Source organism: Anomalospiza imberbis, chromosome 10 (genome assembly GCF_031753505.1).
Source record: "Anomalospiza imberbis isolate Cuckoo-Finch-1a 21T00152 chromosome 10, ASM3175350v1, whole genome shotgun sequence".
Lineage (NCBI taxonomy): Eukaryota > Metazoa > Chordata > Aves > Passeriformes > Viduidae > Anomalospiza > Anomalospiza imberbis.
The window spans coordinates 10,810,867-10,829,234 of NC_089690.1; the positions used below are offsets into that span (position 1 = coordinate 10,810,867).

Sequence of the window (18,368 nt, forward strand, 5' to 3'; positions counted from 1 at the left end):
TATTTCCATGATAAAAAAAATAGCATTGGAATAACTTTGTTTTTGCAAAGTAAATAACTGAGCAGACACTCGATGCATCTGAAAAGGAAAGAAGGGAGGATTCTTTTTTTAGGGAGGCATTTTCTTTGGGTTTAACCTATATCCTCTGGTTCCCTCACCAGAGACCTTAAGCAGTGCTACACTCCTCTCTGCTCCTGTGCTTTGGTGCCCCATGACAAGGACAGACAAGATCTGTGAGGTTCTGCGCAAGGCTCTGTTGGCATTGTCTGCTGGGGAAGAACCTGCAGCACTCAGACCTCAAATGTTTGTGGATTCATTTCAGGTATCCTGAAACCTGGCAGGTTTCATTTCAGATGACTTAGGTCTGCCCAGATTCTATCCCTGTCTTGAAAAGCAAGAGGTCTGGTTTGTATGTGTAATGTCCTCATGGAGTCCAACAGAGACCTCCTCTGTCCTGTCTCTGCTTGGTGATCTGAGCACTTCTGATGACCAAGAGTGCTTGGGCTTTGTGCTCCTTTGCCGTGAGTGTCCTCAGGTTATGTGGGAGCACTGTTTGTGGCCGTCTCCCCAAAAGGAAGTTCTCTCCAAACAGGAATGATGCGTACGTGGCCGTACCCGACTTGTGACTCAGGTTTGATTGACTCGAGTAAGTTTGCCACCAGAGCCACCTTCACAGTGATTGTTTGCTTTATACCTTGCTGATCTTTGGCTATCTTTTTCTCATTTGGTTTCAATCCTCATCCATTGCTGCAGATTTGCCTGTCCTATTTCTAGTTCTAATTTCTGGGGAAGCTTTACAGAAAGAAGAAAACTGCAATTTCAGCAATGGAAATAGATAAAAATTCTTTACAGTTTCTGCAAACTGTAGTGAAGAGTCAAGAAGTTGGTACAGAGGAAGCTAGATGAAGGATTAAGATGGCTGCATCTTGGGCATTTTGAGAGTGCTGGTAAAATAAAAAGGGTGAAGCTGAAGGCATTTTTTGGAGATCCATGGACTACAGATAAGTATTGCCATGGTGTTGATTAAGGAACACCTTAGTTTACCTGTTTAGTTTAGCTGTTAGTTTACCTGTAATGATTTAAAAGAAAAAAAAATAGTTAAAAGAAAATACAGTAGTTGTCTCCTGAGGTCCATTGGGAATTGAAAGCCAATTTTTGATATCCTTCATTCTCATATCCTGGTGCTATGCACAGTAATTCACAATAATTTCTTAGATACATGCTTGAGGAAAAAGGTTTGTGATTATTTATGCTTGATGGGATTTGCCTTTTTTATTCTGGGGACAAATATCAAAGGTTTTGGGAACTTAGTAGCAAGTTAAACCATTGATTCTCTGATGGGACTTCAAAAGTAGAATTGTAAAACTGTAAAATATTTATCTTTGGCATTCATCACTTGGTCAGTTCAGTTTCCCTTGGCCAAACTTGGGATTAAGGAAATGAATTACCCGGAGATATTTGCTCGTTCATAGCACGTGAAATGCTCTAATCACAGGCAATTTTTGAATGGCCAAAAATAAGAACTTCTCACTTCTGTGCAGCATGGTCTGTTTACAGAGTGATGAAGGTAAAAATGTCTCCATAGTAACGTGTAAAACAGGCAAGTCTACTTCTTCCACTTCAATTCAGTCTTCAGTAAAGAGATTTTTACATCTGGTTTTTGAAAAAACAAACAGAATAAGCCACACTTTTGGATTATGTGACTTCCATTAGTACTGAATAGCTTCTGGGTTCAAGATCTGTCCCTCTGCTTCCTCCTCTTTGTTACATTTAAAATGATCGTGTAAGCCAATAAATTTTAACGCATGTGAGTTGCTGTTCCAGCAAGGGGTCTCTACCTGAAGGGTTCTTCTGCAGGTGGAGAGACAGGGCATTGTGAATAGCCTTTAAATATGTAAACAGATACTGTGAAGAGAAAACATTTCTACTGACTGTGGATAGTGCTAAAAGTCTTAAGCTTACCTTGAGACAGAAAATGTGATCAAGCCTAGATATGCGATGGTATTTTCCGAGGGTAAGAGGAGTTAATGGATTTCTGGCAAGGCTATATAATTTTCCTTGCTTGAGATCTAAAAAAGAATAAACAAAACAAATACACACACTTCACCTGCTAAGAAACCCAAAACCCAACTCCCCAGAAACCACCCCAGAAATTCTTTAAGTGGAGATAACCATACCTTGAGACACAGGGCATATGGTATCAGTGACTTTTTGAGTTCCCATTCAGTACTTCATTCTACAATCCGTTGCATTTCCTAGGGGCCTTTCCTAGGAAGCAGGTATGTTTATTTCTGGGCAGAAGAAATGAAAGCTGCCTGCTGGTTTTTGTCTGTTGCTGCTCCTGGCAGACAGCTGTGTGTGAACGTCTCCTGTTGGAAGGCCAGATACCAGGTGACAGAAGTGAGATCTGGCACATGAAAATAAAAAAGGGTGGTTGAAGGAATGACTTCAAACATCTCTGCTTTCAAGTTCAACTTTCATTTGGGGTAGAGGAGTGAATTAAACCAGTGGTGCACTGCCTGGAGGTTGACTGTGTGGCACTGGCATCTGAATGGGGACAGAGACTGGAGAGACCCAGGCACCAGGCTCTGAAAAAGGGGTGAAAGGTAGGGCTTGCTCAGCAGGGTGTCCCAATCTGTTCCTTGTACTGGTATCTGTATTCTCTTTTGTCTTTGCTTCAGTACACTGTGACCAAATCCTCAAATTTCCTGTGTGGTTCTGAAAGATGACTTGTAGGAGCTCTAAAATCCAGCTGGTTTTCAGGTTTTATTGGTCTGAGGAAGGTAGCCCTAGGGATACAGAGGGGACAAGTTTCTGGGACTCCCTGTTTCAGCTGGGCTGATCTGAATTCTTGTTGATATTTCTCAAAATGGCAGATGAAAATGGAAATTACAGATTGTCAGAAAATAATTCCAGTTACTATGTTTTTTTAATTTCAGAAAGAGTTTTATTCTGGTGAAAGCTGACAAATTATGCAGGGGCCAAACATTTGTGGACTCTTATGTTATCTGAGCATTATTCTTGACTGTTGAGAGCCTGTTGAGACTTGGATAGCATGTCTTCCTCTTTCCCTGGAACTGTTATTGAGAAAACTGTAGATGTGGTGCTTAGGGCCATGGTTTAGTGGTGGACTTGGCAGTATTAGATCCAGGGTTTGACTTGATGATCTCAGAGGTCCTTTCCAACCTGAATTATTCTGATTCCTTTTACTTCATGATTTCCCCCCCCTTCCACTGGTTAATATCCACATTCATTTCTGCTGCTCCCAGTATCTCCTATTGCCAACTGCAATCCTGCATTAATCAATAATAATCAGTGCTTCCTAGTTGCTGCCATCTGTTTTCTCGATAAAGGCTGTTTTTAAAACAATTCCACTTGTGGCAAAGCACTTCCAGGGTGTGGCGTGTGTGGAATCGGATGCGGGCTCGGGGCCAGCGGGCACGACGGGCAGACGGCGCATCCCGGGAGGACGGATGCTCTCGGGGAGCACCTCCTGCCGTCCCTGCCCAGTCCCTGGGAGCGCTCGTCCCGCGGGTACCGGCGCGTCCCCGGGAGCTGCTCGCGGTGCCGGCCGGTGCTGTCGGTGGCCATCTGCTGCCACCTCCCGTCCGAAGGGCGATGCCGTGCGGGGAGGGACCGCGGGCGCCCGGCGCTGCAGTGCCGTGCCTGGGGGAGCAGATGGGAAACCACCTCCAGCCTTCAGGCACGGGGTTGCCATCTCCTTGGGGTTCTGGTAGTGCTGCCCATGCCCGCGAGGGCAGCCAGGATCTCAGCTGTCCTGGGTGCTACTGCTGGCTGCTGACCTGTCTTACTGCATTTTTTCCTGTCTCCACCGTGCAATGGCCTCATTTCTTTCCGCAGTTTGTCCTTTCTGGGTATCTTGGCCACTCAGATCCCCCAACCAAAGAATGACCGATACCAACAGCTTGGAGGCACCTGGCCAGTAGCAATATCAGGAGGTGAGCTGGCTGCTTCCCTCTGGCAGAGCAGCAGTGGGGAGGATTCCTCTCCCTTTTCCCCCTCACTGCAGCTCACAGCAGCTCCCAGCTCCACTGGCCTTCCCAGTCAGCTCTGGACTGCTTGGCTGGGCCTGGACACCAGAGCAGGGTGTGCCACACTCCTGTGCCAGAGCTGCTTGCTGGCAGCCAGGCCCTGGCCAGGCGGTTGTCCTGCTCTGGCCAGCCCATGCTGACTCGCTAGCACTGGCCACTAGTAGTTGCTTTTTAATTTGGATCCCTTTGCCTACTCTCTGCTTTGAGGGGAGGGCAAGGACTATTCTTTGTCCCTGCTTGTTTTTACTTCTTTGGCTTGCTCTCTAATAGCTATTGCAGCTTCCCCGCTGCCTGCAGTGACTACAAATTTGAGCTGAATTAATCCCAGACAGAGAATCTGAGGCAAACTTTCCTTCCAAAATGTTCAGTCTGAAAAGACATGAAAGCAGGACAGGCTGGCCACCTACCTTCTCTGTGTTGGTCTCATCCCGGGCAAAGGTTTGTTCTCTCCCTTCTAGCAGGACTGAGAGGCTCTTGGTGCTGTGCTGGGCACTGACCAGGCACACATGGAAGGGAGAGTCTGTCTGCCAGACCTCAGTGAGCAGACAAACAGAAAGCAGCAGCGTGGCTGGCACTCACAGGTTTTGCTTGCCGCCCTGGAAGCAGCCCTTGCTTGCAGCAGAGGTGTTGCTTCTCCTTCCCCAGCTGGCCCAGCCTGCTGGCGCTGCTCAGACCCTCAGCCTGTCCTTGTGCAACCCTGTGCTGGCCAGGTCTCATCTTGTTCAGTTATCCCTCTCCATGGCTCCTAGAAGCATCAAGATTTCAGCTTTGGTTTCTCCCCGTTTCCTTTCTCAAGGAGTCTTATTTCGTGGCATCCTGCCCTTTTGTGCTGAGGTTTGTTTTCCTGCTGCCTGGCTGAGGTCAGCATCTGTTCCCACAGTCCCTGCCCAAGGGAGCTCTCTGATACCTGATAACACAGTGGCAGCCCACAGACCCTCTCTGGTAACAGCAGGGTGTTAGATCCCAAGCACTCCTAAATCATTCCATTCCTAAATGGAAACAAATTGCCTTCTTCATCATCTCTGGGTCCATGTATGCAGGTATTCCCCATAAAGAAAGAGGTACAGATACCCTGTGGTGGTCCCCACCACAGGATCCTATTTCCCATGGGAGCCTCATGGTTGGTGTTCCTGGCAAGGGCTTTTCCTCTGAATTCAGATGCTGCTTCTTCCTTGACCGAGTCTGGCAAAGAGCTTCTTCCAACCCCATGCCTGTGACAGGTAAAAATCCTCTGAGCTGTTTTCCTGTGGGATCTTTGGAGTTTTGGAGTCTTGAGGGGGGTACCTTCTTTGGGTTTTTTTTGGTGGTTTTTTTTTTTTTTTTTTTTTTTTTTTTTTTTTTTTTTTTTTTTATCTTGGAGCTCTCAGTGCTGTCATATTTTAAAAGAGGCTGAAATGCCGGAGCAAAAGCACAGGAAGCCCCTGAATCCCCCTGCCACAGTGCTGTGTGGAGCATGTTGCTGTGCCATGCAACAAGCCTTTTCTTTGGAATTCATAGATAATTGCTAGTCCTGTCAAAGGCCATTCATTTTAGTAGTGTAAAAATCACTGTGGTTTTATTTCAAGCTTGAGAAACCACTTTGTCAGACTGGGCAAATTTTACCAAACCAGTATGCGGGCTGTGGGCACAGCTGGAGTTAAACAGAAAGAGCCCAGTTCCACAAATACCAAAGGTTCTCTGACTTGGTTTGAAACAGGGAAACAAAGTAAACAAGGGAAGGAAGGGCTGGGGAAGTGGGGAGAAAGGAAGGGGAGAAAACTTCCTCCTTTCTGACGAAACTGTTTTCACCTTTTTATTCCAAAGAGAGGTTTTCTGACATATGGGGTTTTAAATGTTTGTTTGCTCTGCCTGCTTGGTTGTTTACTGCTCTGAGAGTCTGTGCTGCCTCTGCTGGCATGCTCAGTCTTTCAGGGAATATGACATGAGTGCAAGGCTGTTTACTTATTTCTACTAGCACTTATTCAGCAGTGAAGTTTTTTTGGGTTTTTTTTTTTTTTTTTTTTTGTTTTGTTTTTTTTTTCTCTCCAGGTTTTGCCAGGAACCAGAAAGTGTTGCAGGAACGTGGTGGTTGTGGGGATCTTAAGGGAGAATTATTGCCTCTTCTAGGCAGTATAAATTCCATTATCTGCTTTGCTATCACTGGTGTGTTTGGCTCATGGTAGAGTGGGAAGTTCTTTTATTCCTGAGTTTTTTCCACATGGAGAAACAAAGGACTTTGCAGAGAAGGGGAGGGAAATGTTTGTCAAAAGGCCATGCAGACCATCTATGGAAAAGCCAAAGACAGGAATTTTCTGGGTCCCTTACCCCTGCTCTGTGAACATCCACCACATTTACATGTCCCCTCCCCCAGCCTCTTTTTTCTGGCCTGGCCCAAGTGAAGGCAGGCTCTGTGCTGTCCCAGAGCTGGTTCCAGAGGTGCAGCACAGCTGTGTGCCACTGAACCTGTGGAGTTAATGGATGAGCCTGGCCTTCACCATCAGCTTTGGGCTAGCTTGACTGGAAACGCACTTGTAGACAAGCTGACTGCTGTTCTCGTGGAATTTCATGACCCTTGCTAAGTTTCATATTCCTTTTGCCACATCTCCTTTGGTTTTTTGGGTTTCATATTCCTTTTTCCACATCATAGGGATGCAATCATTCCTCAAGGGCCATGAGGTAAATGCAGCTTTTCCTTCATCCTCTAAACTGGAGTGTTGAGCAGGAGCACCTTTGCTGCTGAAGCCTGTTGTAGTATACAGCAATCTCTGCACAGCTTCAGGCTGGTCCATTGACCCAACACAAAGTCTGCTTTTCCTACAGAATGACCTGCTGTTTTCTCTGGTTTTCCATACAGGAAGAATGAATGTCACTTCATTTTATTAAGACCAGAAAGGAGGCTGTTGGCCACTTTGCTCAACATCCTCGTCAATGCTGCCCATGAGGCTCTGCTTGCTGTCTGGATTGGGTCAACAATATGCCTCTCACCCAGGATTTTTCCAGGTAGCAATCTGAGAGCTACTGATGCTCTCTGAGCAATGCTATCATGCAATTAGTCTGAAAAAAAGGTTCTTTTTATGTATTTCTATTTTGTCATTTAAGGATCCTAGACCCCAGATCTTCCTCAACTGTCTTTCAAGGAGGCAAAGACTACTTGCTATGTACTGGAATGTGTCCTTTATATTTGATATTAACTAATGGGGATGAAATTACTCTTGGCTCTTGGTATTACTGAGTGTTCCCTTTGGGGGCTGGATTCCTTCCCAGCAAGTGGTAGCAGCCACCAGCAAAGGTGAGTTTGACATTGCTGCAAACTGTCCCTAAAGCAACCCATGCAACTGTGCCAGCACAAACTCCCTTTGTTCGGATTATTTATTGAAGGTGAACTCCTTGAGCATACAGAGCACAGAACGTTTTTGTAAGTACAGAAAAAGACCCCAGAGATGTGCTGGAGGAAAAGTTCTCAGGCTTAAAACCATGTCAGGCACTGCATAGGCTGCAGGCTGCTGCCTCCAACTGCTTTTGGCTCCTTGGTTCCAGGCAAGGGGCAGCTTCCCTGGTTCTGAAAGAGCCTGTCATTTCCAGTAACTGAGGGAAGAATTACTGTTGTTTATCGTTTGGAAAGCAAGGCGAGAGAACTGGGATACTTGTCCCTCTGTGCCTTTCTATTCCTATCTATAAAGTGTGGGTGACAATATTTTACCTTCTTCAGAGGGACATTTGCAAGCTAATGGACAGAAAGTGCTCAGGAACTCCCCACCTGGGCAGTTGGGACACCTTGGCGATCTGCCCAATAGCTTTTAGATGTGCCTTGCCTAAGCAACGAGCGACAAAGGGCATAAACACTTTGTCTCTAAAGTGCTGGCTGCTCCCTGCATGCTGTGTGTCTGTGGGCAGTGCTGCTCTTGTGTTGGGAGCCTTCTCCTCCCTCTGTTCCAGGTTGCACAGAAGCTGCCTGCAATTCTGCTGGCAGAACTGTTTTTTTAGCCAAATGAGAGGGTTCCTGTGTTTCAGCATCACTATTAACCCAGAGGAAGTTTGGCTAATGAGCCGTGGTGCCTGCAGGGCCCTGAAGGCCAACATGCTTCTGCAAGCCCCAGAATGGGACCGTACCTGCTACCTCCAGCCTCTTACCTGAATGCTGACATCTTTTATGGCATTGCCATTATGCTCTCTGCTGGCTCTAGGCACTCAGAACTCAATCTCTGTCATATCTGTTTCTCTGGATATTTATGCTGTAATACTGGGAGCAGAATGCAACCCTGAAGGCTTTCAGCAGTGTTAACTTGCCCTCATTGTAGTGTATGAGAAACCTGCCACACTGTCTCTTCTTTGATATCTTCCCTGGATTTGTGCTGCTGAGAGGCTTCTCTGATCTCTTCCACTAAACGACACAACCTAGAGCGAACTTAGCAGAAAAGGGTCTCTGAGTTTCAAAACCAGAGTAAACTTTGGGAAAGGAATAACTTAGATTTTTGATGGGCCAAAAGGCCTGACAGCTGGGGCATGCAGGAGAAACCCAATTGTTCAAATAGTGGAAACATGAAGAGAAAAGTGTTAGTGTCAGTCTTAGGTTAATTGGAAAATATTCAAAGGACTTTGTTTTGCTTAATTTTGAGGTTAGAACTTCCCTGGCGTTCTATGAAAAGAATGCAATGCTGGCAGCTCCTTTGAAATATGTAGGAGTGAGCTGCAAAGCAAAGAAGTTGTTAGAGGGGATGTGACCTCCTCCTGGCTGGCTGGACAGCAGGAAAATGAAGATGAGAATGTTATGCAATTGCTCTTGCTTCAAGAGCAGTCTGTGTGTAACATAAGTGGATAGGTATGAAGACATCATTTAGAAAGCAGATCCTCTATTCATCCTGATACCCAACATCAAAAATGAGGTTTCCTAGCCCCAAGCTCTCTCTGAATGCACACATGGTCCATCGGAAGCACCAGACATATCAGGTGTGTTGTGACTCCACTGGTCTGTCACAAACACCACTGGCAGCATCAGTGGTAAAATGTGCACTGCTCTGCAGTAAAAGACCAGGTTTTTGGATTAACTGTATGCCCTTGTTAAGGACACCCCTTTTCTTGTTATCTTTTGTTTTCCCTTTTTGGTTGAACGTAAGGTGTTTCAGGGCAGGGAGTGTCTTAGCTTACATTTTTGGAGTATTCTGCAGAATGGGAACCTGCCCATGGTGCTGGGGACTCTTGGCACTGCTGGTTGTAACCTGTGGGCATGGGAGGGTGGGGGGACTCACCTGGCAAGTCTGGAGCCTTCAGAGCCAGTTCAGCTCAGGGAGTCACACAGGGAAGCCTCTGGGGCTCCATGCAGTGATGGAGGGGGGCAATAGAGCAACCACCTTATCTGTCCTTCTCCCTGTGCATTGTGCCAGTGTAGTTCCAGCGGGGCACTCTGCTATACCATCTGCAGTAGGGCAGCACAAGTAGATGGAGATTTGCCATCATACTGGCTAAGAAGAAGTTTGAGAGCAGCTCTTTAGCCAGGGAAAAGTTGGAGGAGCCTATTCACACAGGAGGCAGATTCACTTTCCTAACCTACTTTTGAAGAAGAGGAAATTCTCCAGGATTGTGAGGCTCTTCCACACTGTATTGCCTCAGAAGCATTTCAAGCCTTGGAGAGCCTGAAGACTGTTAACCTCGTTCAGGGTGCAGTGTTTAACCACATACCCAGATTAAAGACATTGGTGGTGCAGTGATGGAAGGAGGGCCCCAAAATAGTGAACAGTGCCTGGGGAAGTGAGCACACCACCAGCCTGATCAGGACCTTCAGCAGATTTCTTGGAAGAGAGAATCCTACAGGATTCTTATAAAGAGCAGAAGTGTTTCTCAACCCTTTTGGCCTGTGTACCAGTTCTGCTGATTGAAAAATCACTTCTATTGATTGAAGAACTCTTCCTTCTAGCAGTTTAATTACAGAATAAGGAAAGTGGGTGTCAGGCCTCTCTTGGTTTTTTGTTTCTTCCCCGTTTTGAAGGCTGAAATGGGCTGTTCTAATTTCATCAACTCTGTAAGTCACGCCACCAAAACCTGCATGGTTCCTCTCCTGTCAGAAGTGGGGACCTCTGTTCTACCCCTGGAAATGTACCAAGTCCTGGGCTGCAAACATTCAGGAAAACAATCTGTCACTTTGCTTCTGTTGAGCCTTCCCACCCAACCCCAAGGTAATGATGCAGGTTTTGTTTTCCTCCTGAATTTTTCTGGCTGGTTCAGGCTCCTAGCTCTCACTTTTTGCTCTGCATTTTACTGGTGGCTTTAGGTGCATTGTAATAAAAATACTTTACCTTACAGAGGGAACCAGACAGTACTTTTAGGCTCTCATGAAGCTGTTCATCGACCTTCTCTTTTTGCTCCTGGAGTGCTTAGAAGGCTCTGGGAATAGTCATTATTAGTGTCGTGTAATGGTCCCAAGTGCACTCCAAGAGTCAACAATATGTTGTAAAAAGGCCAAAAGCCAATACCCGTGTGGACTGGCCCCTTCTGGCCAACAAAAAAGTAACCTCCGGAGAATTTTAACCTCATCCTGACTGCTCTTATCATTGCTTTCTCCTGTGTCATCATCAACTTAGGTTGAAATGCAATTGAAGACAGCATAAAATATAGAAGAGAAAATTCTGGAGGAAAAACCCCAACTTTACACACTATCTATAATTATAGACTGGGCATTTTATTAGACTGAGTACAATTCTATGTTAATAGAGAGTAGTATCCCTTCTTTAGGAAGGCAACTGATTCAATGGAATCTAGTGGAATAAATTGTCATGCACAGCCAATAAAAGCATAGTTGGATTTTTTAATGTATTTCAGCTTTGAAGTGTACCGGGTCTGAACTTCTAGCTTTGTTGTTACCTGTTTCTTTTGTTACTACTGAAGTAGATGAGCTGCTTGGGAAGTCTGGATAATCCAAAAGAACACAGTGGGAAGGTGCTCCTACCCTCTGATGGAAGCATAGTCCAGAGGGAATCAAAATCAATGTAAGCTGCAGTTTTGGCCAGAGCTTGGCGTGATGCCCTTTAACAAGATGTGTTGAAAACTTCCATTACATAAATATCCATGACCAGTTTTTCAAAAGATGCAAAAGAGAGACATGAGTCAAAGCCAAGCACGTTTTCTGTGCCTTGGAAATGAATTGCCTCCAGGGAGCCCTCCTAGGAAGTTCAGACTTTTTACCATATGGAAGTTACTATGGCCTTATCTTTGTGTTCCTACATCTGTGGTCAGGAACCAGTCCAGCTGTACCAGTGCAGCTGTGCTGGGTTGCTCTTTGCCTGAAACCTGGGTGAGTTCAGCTTGCATTCATCCCCGCGGTGCTGAACTGGGCGGTGTGTGCTCCTCCCGGCCACCATGCCTTCTTTGGCTCCTTGCTAAATGCAAGCTGAGGCCTCCTATGCCTTGGTTCATTTGGGTGTGCACAAAAGCATAAATTACTATGACACCTGGGAAGGTAGTGGGAAGATGAATGGTTAAGCTAGTGTTCTGGTTTTCCTGGTTGCTTTCTCTTGTTTAAATGAAATCTGGATCAGTCTAGATTTGTGTCTGAAGTTTAATATTAGAGTTGCCAAAAGTAGCATACAGGTTTGGATGATGCTCTGGACAAACTTCCAGAGGTCCAGGCATACTTAGAAGACTTATAAATTTGCATTTCTGTTGCCTGAGTCTTTTACAAACTCTTGAATAACCTTTGCCAGAGTATTCAACCTTTCTGAACTTGGAGAACAGCACTAGTCTCCTATGAGCTGAGTGGTGCAGGTTGAGATTCAGCTAATATTTGTTGAAGAGTAGGAGTTCTTTAGAAGCATGAGAGGCTTAGCTAATATTTGCAGAACACTTTGAGGTCTTGGGATAGATACTGTTACCAAAGGGTGAAGTGGTATTCACATGTTCTGTCATGTCTGTGTTGTTTACAAATAGAATAGAATGATGTTTTGAAGGTCAGGGACCTTGAGAACAATAGTGGGTTTGAAGCACTCATTTATTTTTACCAAGTTCAGATGCCTGGCATACACTAGCATTTCATTTATATAAAGGATCTGATCAAACATTTTGGTTGTTTAGAGGAGTTGTTTTGCTTGTTTTCAGGCTGTTGAAATGTCAGATGGCGAAAACAAGAAAGAGCTCCAGATGGAGCAACTGGAAGAGAATCATGATAGAGATGGTAATGGGAAAGCTTCAGATTCACACTTGATTGGGAGTCCCATGCTTGGGATTGGGAGTCCCCACCTGTGGCTTCCAAACCCACTCTCTGTGCAAGCCCTTGTGCAGAGCAGCATCCCATGAGGAAGTTCTTCATTATTAGGGTAAGCAAAGCCAGTAGTAGTTTGGGTTTGTGGGTTTTTGTTTTTTTTTTTTTTTTCACTGTTCATTAGTCCATCTATGCTGGGAATTGTTTGGGAGCTGCAATCTCATCTGGAATACTCAGATTTTATATGGCCAAGAAAATAATAAGCACTCTGCTTTAATGACCCCAAATTTGAATTGGAGTTTCATGACTTACATTTATAGGGTGAAATAAATGTCCAGTAGTTTGATCTCATTCACTGGCATTCACACTGTCATTTGCACCAGCAGATCAATCTCTGTCTTCCTAACTTCTTGTGAGGATACAGACTAAATCTGTGTTTGAGTAATGTTGGAAGATGGGTGATATAATAAATGCTGTAAAACCCTGGTTATAGATGGAGAAGTAAAAGCTGGTAAAAAAATCTATCTAATCAGACAGCTCATTTAGCACAAAAAATTTGTCTAACTTCCTCTAGTCCACAGCCAGCTTTCTTGAAGACAAAGGGAGGCGTAATTTGTACTGGCAAAGCTAACCCTGATTTAAAATCAGAGTAAACATTTGGCGCAAATTGCAGCTTTTGTTTGTTTACACTTGAAGCTGTGCTAGTCACTGAGGGCTGGAGTTACAGCAAATTCCTAACGTATGCTGCCATTTAATTTGTAATGGTGGTGGTGGCTTATTCCCTAATGTTTTGGAAGTAGAGTACAGTACAGGAGACTGAAATTACCTTGCAATTACCAACTGAAACAGCTTCTTTGGTGGTGGTGATTGTAATATGGGAATGTACAGGGATGGCATTAGTATGTGCTTGGTCAATCACTATGTTTGTGTCAAACAATTATTTTAAGGACTCAAGTCTAAGTGCTTTAAACTCTTTCTACCTTCACTGAGACAGAAGCTGCTGAGCACCTTGCGTGGCTGTGTCCTCAGTTTCTGTGCCAGGCTAAGGGAGGGCAGAGAGGCTTTCAGAAAGGAAAAGTGTTACATTGAAAGCCACTAATCTGTGACACAGTGTGAACGTGATCTTTAGTTCTGTCTTGGAGACCTCCAAAACATCACCTGAGGAGAGCCATACTCATCAGCAGAGATATTCATAAGCTGCCATCGGTGACAATCCATGCGCTATTGTACCCATAAGACAAAGAGGGGAGGAAATAATTATCCCAGAATTTGACAGTTCAGAACATATGATGTATAGAGGAATGAAGCTAAACTCATGGGATCAGTGCTGCCTAATTAATGTCTTTTTGTTGCTGTGCCATAGCCTGTACTGTGCTGTGAGCACACACTCTTAACAGGCAAGTTCCCTGTGCCTAGGTTTGGATTTTACCAATTCAGGCTTGCCACATACTCCCAAAAAACTAGTCTGGAGCTTTCAGCCACATAATACTGTCTATGTGAGTCAAACAACAGGAATGTATGAAATCAGACATATACGCACACTCATAACTGAGCTTTCATTTTAAAGGTTAGTATTCAGTTGGTTAAAACCCCAAGTGTAACGATTATGTGGGAAAGTCATTATTTACTGGCTTTGAATCCAGTGGTGGGAGGCAGATCAGAGGTGCTTTGGTGAAAAGGTATAGAGAGTAACTTGCAGAACTGAGTCCTACTTGCTGAGTAGATAAAATATCTGACACTGTTAATTATAGTTCTTTCTGTCTTGTTCCTTTGCTTTGCATTTCTCTGTGGAAGGCAACTTTAGCTTCTCTGAGGAAGACATCAATACAGTCAAGTTAGAGCTGTGCAGGAGGAATGTTAGGGAGGGTGGAATAATCTAAAATGCCTCTCATTCTTGTGTTTAGCTACTGACACGAAGAGACACTAATCTTGAAGCTTGTTGGATTTCTAAGCAGAGGAACACATGAAGTCTGAGGCCTTCACACTCCTTTTCTATCTCAGGAGAGACAAGCAGTAGCTCCATGCTTTTTTCCCTCTTCAGCTCTGCCTTCTGTGTCAGCTGTAATGCTTCACGCAGTATCAACCAGATTTCCTTTTTTTTTTTATGTTTTTTTTCCTCACTTAACACTGCTCTAAATTAAATGTAGTTACAGGAAACCTACTGAAATAACACATGTGCAACAAGGAATCCAAGTAAGGAAGAAACATCCAATAGATGACTGTAATAACCTGTGAGGCTTTCTGTGCTTCCACCTCAGGTTCTCTTCTAAGGACTCAAGATCTTTGAGATTGCTTTGGTAATTTTTAATGCTTTATTTTTGGTGACCGCAATATTGCTTGCTCAGATCTAATTGCTCTTTACCTGTCATGAATTCTGTGACAGAATGTCAGTAAGGATGTCATGGCTGCCTCGTTGCCATGTACATGAGACATGTGGAGACACAGATAATTTTTTAATTTATTTTAGCCAGATAGAAGATAGGTAAAGGGCAGCTAAGAATTTCTTTGTCTGCTATGGAGTACAGGATGTAAAGGAATCTACTGTTAATGACTTTCTATGAAGGCACCACCTACACATTGATCATTGAACTGATGACCTGGAAATCAAGCTGAAGCAGTTATATTTTAGCTATGTTCTTTTATTGCCAGGTTCACTTTACTATTCTTCTGCAACATTCCCTGACTTTAGCCAGGAGTGTTTGACCAAGTCATGGAAGGTCTGTGTTTTCAAGAGTACAGAGAAAACTACTCCAGCTCCCAGGATTTGACTGAGAAATCAGGAAGGTTCTTGTGGGGTCAGGCTGTGGTGATGGTGTGGGTGATGGGTTGCTGGCAAGAAGCCTTGGCCAGGCTGGGAGAGGTGCAGCAGAGTGGTGCACATGAGCTTTGTGCACACAGGACAGGAGCCCAAGCACCTGGACTGTGCTGGCCTTGGTGCCGCCGTTGCTTCACATGTAGCTGGTATTTGGCCTAGCTCATCTAGAGGCACGGGTATATTTAGAATGCAGACCTATTTCTAATAATAATCTTTCTGAAGTGATTGCTAGATAAGTCAATTATCTCACTCCTCTTAGAATGGTAACTATTAATTACTTGAGTTATAGGCACAGAGCAAAGATGATCAAAGCAGATGATGCAATGGGATACTGAGATCCACAGGGCAGTTTAACACTGATGATGTCTGTTCACTGTTTCTGAAATTCTTTGAAGATGGGTGATATGTAATGTTTCTACTTGATAATATTAGCAAGAGTGTTATCTGGAGGGCACTTGATGGGGATTCAGGATATCTCACCCTGTTTTTTTGTTTTGGTTTTTTTGTATTTTATTGGCCAACTGAGCAAGTTAATCCCTCTTCCTGTGCCTTAGTTATCCCACTATTAAAATGCAGTTAATCACTCATAAAACTGAGATAATTATACTGTCCTTTCTGAAAAGTGCTCAGACATTTATTGATTACAAATTCTGGATGCATTTTTGAAGTAATTACAATTTCTTCATTTAGGTAATAACATCCAACATCAGTGAATCCGATTTGTTCAGAGCAGGCAAGGGGAGATGGGAGCTTAAATCATTGGTTTTACTTTAAAGTTCTCTGCTATTGCTTTAAAGGAAACAATAAAAGTTGATGCCAGAGCTCTTTTTGCTGCAACTTGGTGCTTCTCTGCAGTGCCTATTTCTAGTTAAGAGAATCCTAGCATTTGGCAAATGACAACTCTTCAGTCTAATAGGTGGCACAGCACTCTTGTCTGGGAGTGTAAATGTTCTGAACTTAAGAAGCTTTGCAGGTGGCACCCTCGATTTAGCAGAGACAAGAATAACATCTATTGCCATTCCTGACAATTCTTACATCCCACAAAGCCATTTGAAAATGTAGAAGTAGATAGTGGAGGATCACATTTAGATGCTTTAGAAACCCATTGTGTACAAAATAGCTGAATATCAGCCTGAGGTCTTATCTGCCAAATGTCATCTACTGAGGAAAGATCTTTTTTAATTTTTCTTCTTTCTTACATACGGCTTCCCTTCCTGATATTTTCTGGAAAATATGTCATGTTCCTATTTGTCATCCTAAAGAGGAGGTGAAAAGAAGTCCCCTGCCTAATCTTGAGTTAGTGAAGGTAAATATGTCTGGAAGGAAGGTGACCATTTATACCAGTAAGAGAATGGAGAGTTGTTGGTGGAGCCAACACCACTGATAGAGAACTGGCATTGAAATACTCACAGGTTATTCAAGGTGCCTGAAGACTGTTGAAAGGAAGAAATACTTTAGGTTAGAATTACTGCAAGGTATCCATTTCTGTCACAAAGTTAGGGCAGTGAATGCTTCCCACTGTTCTCTGAGATTGGATCTGGCCTCAGGACCAACCTATTTTGCAGCTGATTTGCTGCTCAGGCCAAACCCATAACCAAAACTAATTTTCTGCTTTTGTAGGAAGGGACACTTCACATAAGAAGTATCACCTGATCTTGTTGGAGCAGGTAAAGGCAGAAAAGAGTAGAAAAGATTGAGTAAATGGCTTTCCCACTTGGAGAGGCTGGTCTTGCTAAAACAGTATTAAAATCTTTCAGCCTAGCTTTACTACATGATCAGAGAGCTTTCTTTCCAGATGTCATTGAAACACCTTGTTGCTAAATCCCAGGTTGAAGGTGCCGAGTCTGCTTTTTATGTGGTATTTACTGCAAAAGGCCAAAATTGATGCTGCATTTCCAAGTGCTGGGTGATGTTCACACAAGCCCTGAGCCTTAGTCAGTCCTTTCTCCAAAGAATTTGTGGCTGGAACAGTCAGACAAAATGGGGATAAAGACGGTCTTTTCACAAAGGCAGTTTTTAGCTGGTATGGGAACAGAGGAAGCTGCTCTCAAAAATATTACTATTATCCAGTTGATGTTGACAGCACAGGGAATATCCAGCAGCACATGTCCAAGTTTCTGCAACAACTAATTTGACCAATTGGCAACAGAAAGATATACTGTCAATAGGCTTCTTTCACTTCTTTTGGGAGCACAGCAACTTCTGTTCAGTCATCTCTTCAAATATCAGCTCCTCAGGATCTATAAAGTTGTACCAGATATGCTCTGAGATGCAGGGAGTTTCTGGCAGAAAATAGGAATCCACATCTGTAGAGTCCTCCAAGACAAGGACTAGTTTTCTGGCCTCGTGGTTGGAATTTGTTCCCTGCCACTGAGTTTTGCCTCCTGCTTTCATTTCTTGCCCTTCTTTGCTATCAACTCCCCTTCATTCTTCCTGGACTGGAGGTAATAGCTCCTTTTAGCAGCAATACTCATGTCAGCACTTGTCTGTCCTTGCAATTGTGCATTTATAAATTTTTGCTTTAATTTTCAAATAGCCCATCTAGCAAAGGAGGGGATGGCACAGGGCAGATGCAATGGGACCTGCTCTTCCTTATGTGAAGTTGCAAAGGATGTCAGGCTCACTTATCTGACCATTCTCCAATTGGAACAGGCTGCTGCCACCTTCCAGGCTGGTCCTGCACTTTGGCACATCTTCACAGCATGCAACAGAGTGGCTTTCAAGCCAGTTCAGCTGAAGTTGTGATTTGTGTAAGGTTTGTGAAATGTACTCTTATAAAGGGTGGATGTTGTTCATTAGGTGTTGATGCCTTAATTTCTGCCCATAGACAGAAGTTTTTGTGCCTACGAATTACAGGTAGTGCCCATGCAACTGTCACTGAGACACTTTGGAACACAGGAGTTTTTGAGATTTTCTCTGTTGGCAAATAGTGGGGAATCAGGATACATAAAAATACGTGCTTGTAGCCCACAAGTTCACTGACAAATTAATTTATTTTGAGACCTCAGAATATTCCCTCCGTCCCCAAAAATTTAAACTTGAAGTATTAATTTCTTCTTTAGAGAATGAGCCTTGTGATCAGCAAACCCAGTGTCCAAGAGTATTTTCACTAAAAGACAATACCCAAATAATCATTTAGCAATAAAAGCAAACTAATTTGCCATTACAACTTCTAAATATCTTTGGAAAATAACTTTCAGAACTACAGTTGTGTAACTATGATTCTCTGGGAATGTTCATCTGAAAAGGACCAAAGTGCTCCTCAGGCCTTGCATAGAGCCTAGCATTCAGGTCCTGTATTTACTGTTTTGAAAATTGCTACTGTTTGGGAGCA

At 43.8% G+C, this 18,368-nt stretch overlaps 1 long non-coding RNA gene across 5 annotated transcripts in view; it reads left to right on the plus strand.

The window, feature by feature from the left end:
- LOC137479928 (uncharacterized) overlaps positions 1 to 14,535 on the plus strand; it is a 52,791-nt gene extending 38,256 nt beyond the window's left edge. For 2 of the 5 annotated variants that reach the window (XR_011002599.1, XR_011002598.1), the window contains exons 4-7: positions 6,886 to 7,031; positions 7,131 to 7,320; positions 12,117 to 12,334; positions 14,367 to 14,533. This is a non-coding gene — a long non-coding RNA (uncharacterized lncRNA). Of the gene's footprint in view, positions 1 to 6,885; positions 7,032 to 7,130; positions 7,321 to 12,116; positions 12,335 to 14,366 lie in introns of all 5 variants that reach the window. The other 3 variants (XR_011002596.1, XR_011002597.1, XR_011002600.1) reach the window with 3 other exon arrangements.
- Positions 14,536 to 18,368: the final 3,833 nt, after the last annotated feature.